This window comes from Carlito syrichta, unplaced genomic scaffold (genome assembly GCF_000164805.1).
Source record: "Carlito syrichta isolate Samal-C Ts95f unplaced genomic scaffold, Tarsius_syrichta-2.0.1 Scaffold107895, whole genome shotgun sequence".
NCBI lineage: Eukaryota > Metazoa > Chordata > Mammalia > Primates > Tarsiidae > Carlito > Carlito syrichta.
Genome location: NW_007051991.1, coordinates 13472 through 18354, shown reverse-complemented (window position 1 = coordinate 18354; position 4883 = coordinate 13472). Strand labels below are relative to the sequence as shown.

The 4883-nt window shown below is 48.8% G+C and overlaps 1 pseudogene; it reads left to right on the top strand.

The window, feature by feature from the left end:
* Positions 1-2353: 2353 nt before the first annotated feature.
* On the top strand, positions 2354-3175 carry LOC103270303 (annotated as a pseudogene).
* Positions 3176-4883: the final 1708 nt, after the last annotated feature.

Sequence of the window (4883 nt, the reverse complement as noted above, 5' to 3'; positions counted from 1 at the left end):
GAAGGCTGAGGCGGAAGGATCGCGGAGCCCAGCGGGTCGAGGCTGCGGTGGCCAGGAGCATGCCACTGCACTCCAGTCTGGGCAACAGTGAGACTCCAACTCAAAAAAAGAACCTGTAGGGAGGACAGCTGTGGTGGTTCATGCCTGTAATCCCACCACTTTGGGAGATTGAGGCAGGAGACTCGCTTAAGCCCAGGGGTTTGAGACCAGCCTGAGCAACTTGGCAAGACCTCATCTCTACAATAAATTAAAAAATTAGCCGGGCATGGTGGCATGTGCCTGTAGTCCCAGCTACCCAGGAGGCTGAGGCTGCAGTGAGCCATGATCATGCCATTGCACTTCAGTCTGGGCAAAAAACTGAGGCCCTGGCTCAAAAAATAAAAAATAAAAAACCTGTAGGGTGCTGGGTTATTGGGCAAACTTTTCTAAACTATTATAAAAAATAAAAATAATAGGGGGAAGAGGGGAAAAATAAAAATAATAGAATCACAGCCAGAATTTGCACTCAGATCTGTTTTATGGTCGCTCCATTATATCATTCTTTGGAGCGTGACATTCTGCAGCAGTTTGATGCTACTCATCTCATCACAGCCACAGCTTCCGCTCTGGTTCAAACTGGCTAGAACCATTTGCCTGGACTACTGCAGTGCCCAGTCATACCTACCCTACCCACTAATCCAGTCTACACATGGTTTCCTGAGAGACCGCTTAGCAACACAAATCTGATTACATCACACCGTCACTTAAACCCTCCAATGCCTTCCCGGTGCTTTCCAAATAAAGATCCAGACCCTCACTGTAACCTACAAGTGATTACCAGGCTGGCACAGTCTGACTCCTGCTGACCATCTCAGCCTCTCTCTCACCACTGTCCCCCTTGCTGTCTTCCAGCCACACACTGATCTTCTATGGGTTCTCAGATATGCCGTGTTACCCTCCATCACAGATGTGCACATACTGTTCCCTGTGTCTGCAATGCTTTTCCCTTCCATCCTCATCTAGTTAATGTCCATTCATCCACATATCTCAGCATGTTTGTCCCTTTCTCTACTTTCGTAATCCTTCAAGTCTCAGTCAGTTTTCTAGTTGACAAATTCCCTCCCTGCAGAACGCTGGTGTCTTCTTAAAATTACATTTACATTGTTGTAACTATTTCCTACCTCTGTACTAGAGCTGTGAGTACTCTGAGACCAAGGCGGTTGCTTCCCATTGGGTCTCTAGCACCGGATCCTTAAGTGGTGTTGTTGTCAATGCAGGTTCTTTTCCTGAGGAAGATGCTGGAGCCCCCACATGCACCAGGAACGTCCTCAGTTAGTCCCTCTCTCAAAGGTTTGCCTAACCTGGGATCAAAACTGATGGCCGCTGGCGTAGTGTGACCTCAAGTCATCTCAGAAGTACTCCCATTATTCTGTTGGAAAATTCCACCATGACAAAATCATGCCTCTGGGATAAAATCTTCTGTGAAAATGCAAATTTCTCCGGGAAGACTTTCACATAAACTCATAGCTGAGTTACAATCAGAATCCAGTCACATCTACCAAGCACCTACTGTGTGCCAGAGAATGCAAATCACCACCAATATGGCATGTTGGTTATCTATCGCTGCATAACAAATGATCTCAAAAGTGAGAGACTTAAAACAACAAACATTTCTAATCTTCTGGTTTCTGTGGGTCTAGAACCCAGGCGCGGCTTAGCGGGGTCTTCTGACTCAGGTCCTTCATGAGGCTACAATCAAGGTGTCAGACCCACTTCCCAGCTCACTCACAAGGCTGCTGTTGGCACTTCTCAAGTCCTCACTGGCTGTTGGCTGAAATGTCAGTTCCTTGCCACAGGGACCTCCTCGTAGCAGCTCACAAGATGGCAGCTGGCTTCCTTCAGTGATTGAGCAGAGACAGTAAGACAGGGTGGGCAAGACAAAAGCCAAGATTTTTTATAGGCTAAGCCCAGAAGTGACAACCCATCACTTCTGCCCTATTCTATTTCTGTTCATTAAAATGAAACCAGTAAGTCTAGCCCATACTCAAAGGGAAGAGATTACACAAGAGAGGGAATACCAGGAGGCGGGACCATGGGAGCCATTGTAGAGACTGCTCGCCGCATAGGGGTCCTCGTTTTGTTCTCCTGATAGCCTCATAAGGAACTTTTATCTTCATTCCAAAAGCTGGTTTGGAGAGGGTAAATATGATGGCTACATGTTATGAGTCAATTTGGCTAGGCTACGGAGCCCAATTGTTTGACCAAATGCTACTCCAGACGTTGCTGTGAAGGTACTTTGTACCACTGACAGTCAGTGCCCGACTCCTCCCCAGTATCTGCGGAACCAGCACTCAAGGAATCCAGCACCAGCCTGATGGCACACCTGCAGCCCGACCACATCCCCTAAGATTAGTCAGAGGCCCTAAAGGAGGCCACCAAGGAGGTGCACACCCATGCAGAGAAAGTTGAGTTCATGAGGAATTTTCAGGAGGGCCAGATGACCCAAGAGGGCTTTAAGCTGGCGATGGCTTCCCTGTACCACACCTATGTGGCCCCTGAGAACATCAAGCCCAAGTAGGAGAACCCAGTCTACACCTCCCTGTACTTCCCAGAAGAGCTGCCCTGCAGGGCCATCCTGGAGCAGGACATGGCCTGCTGGCAAGAGGATGTCCCTTACACATCGGCCACACAGCACTATGTGAGGCAGCTGTATGAGGTGGTGTGTGCGGAGTCCCAGCTGCTGGTGTTTCACGCCTGCACCTGTTACCTGGTGACCTGTCCACAGGCCAGGTGCTCAAGAAGATTGCTCAGGCCCTGGACCTGACAAGCTCCAGGAGGGCCTGGCTTTCTTCTCCTTCCCAAACATCGCCAGCACCACCAAGTTCAAGTAGTTTTACTGCTCGCACATGAACTCTCTGGGGATGACCCCTGAAGTCAGGTGGCAGGTGATTGACAAGGCCATGACCGCATTCCTGCTCAACATTCAGCTCTTTGAGCAGTTGCAGGGACTGCTGACCCAGGATGCCAAGGACCAGAGCAGGTACCAGAGTTTGACAGCATGGTGTAAGTCTCACCCCTTCAGGGACTCCAGAGGGAAGCCCCAGCCCAGCATCCTCTCCCGATCACCCTCCTCCAATGAGTCCTCACACTCAGCTTTCTGGTGGTGACGGTCGCTGTGGGGCTTTACGCCATGTGAATGCATACAGGCTGGCTCCCAGGGCCATGAACTTTGTCCAACGGAGGGCCTGCTTTCTGGAGAGGGACCATCTCTTGGCTGGGTTTCTCATCTTGAGCATGGGAGGTTTTCAGAGCCCCAGCCCTCTCATTGTATGTCTCTCTCTGGAAAAGAGGAAGAATCCTGTGGCATCCTCCCCAACCAAAAGCACATCCAGCCAATAGCCTGAACTTCAACGTCAAGTGCGGGGTCCAGCTCTGCCCTCAGCATCCTCACGTCCTGCAGCAGAGCCCAGGAGACGTGGCCAGAAGTGGCAGCTGTCCTAAACCTCTAAATGCCTTGGGTTCAAAGTATCCTTGTTGACATGGCCATGACCACTTTCCCCGTGGGCCGTGGCAATTTTCATATAAACGTACAAAGACATTGTATCTTGTGTTTCTGTCTTATTTTTGTTGGGGTCGCTCTTTATTCCCATCTCAATCTGAACAGTGGTATTTTTGTTGTGTTTTCATAACAGGATTTGGGTTGTTTGGGAGGGTGGAAGTGGGGGAGGGCAGTGTTTAACAGCACTGTGACCTTGGTCTCTTAAAAAACACCTACCATCAATTGACTTTAAAGAAGGTTGCCCTCCATAATGTGGGTAGGCCTCAACCAATCAATTGAAGACATTAAGAGCAAAACTGAGGTTTCCTGGAGATGAAGGAGTTCTGCTTCACAGCTACAAACACAGAACACTGGCTGGCCTGTTCTGTGAATTTCAGACTCAAGACTGCAACATCAACTCTTGCCTCCCTTTCTAGCCTACCAGCTCACACTACACATTTCAGACTTGCGCCTTGGCATAGCAAATATTTTAAGTTGAAGGAATTTGAGAAACGGCAATTGCAGGAAAGACTCTCTGACCTTCCTTTTTCCCTGGAAGCAGGTCATGAGGCCCTTGTGTGAGAGATGCCCTCCTAGACCTGAAGGAAGAGGGCATGCTTATCTCCAAAAATGGCAGGCTACCAAGAGGAATCTGAGTGATCAGGGCCTTGCTAAGTCTCCCCCGGTTTACTCACCATAGCCCTACCCCTTTGACCTATCATGTTTTTCCACGACTCTCCACTCTTCATTAAACCTAGTAAAAAAAATGCTCAGGTGTAACTGCTTCTTTGGGTCTTCACTTCTTTGTGAAGGTTCCTGTGTCATGTAAAATTTACATCAAGTAAATTTGTATACTTTGCTCTCATTAATCTGCCTTTTGTCAGTGTAATTTCTAGGGCCTCAGCCAGAGAACCTAGGAGGGTAGAGGGGAGAATAATGTTTTTGATTCCCCTGCAATGCGCGCGTGCGCGCGCGCGCACACACACACACACACACACACACACAAACATCCTGCTGGTTCTGTTTCTCTGACTGATACAGCAAGTTTTCCCAAGTCATAAAGTGGTAAGTGGCAAAGCAGGGAGGTGGAGAAAGATGTTGAGAGCATAAAGCAGTCATCCAATCAACAAATAGTTAGTGATGTGACAGATTGTGTTATCCAAAGATGACTACCGCAATATATCCAAGTCCACATACTCTTCTTAGAATGTGGCATTGAGGCCAGGTGCGGTGGCTCATGCCTGTAATCCTTGCACTTTGGGAGGCCAAAGTGGAAGAATTGTGTGAGCCCAGGAGCTTGAGAATGTGACACTAAGAGCTTTCCCATCAAGGGGGGGGGTCTGTGTCACCTCCCCTTGAACCTGAG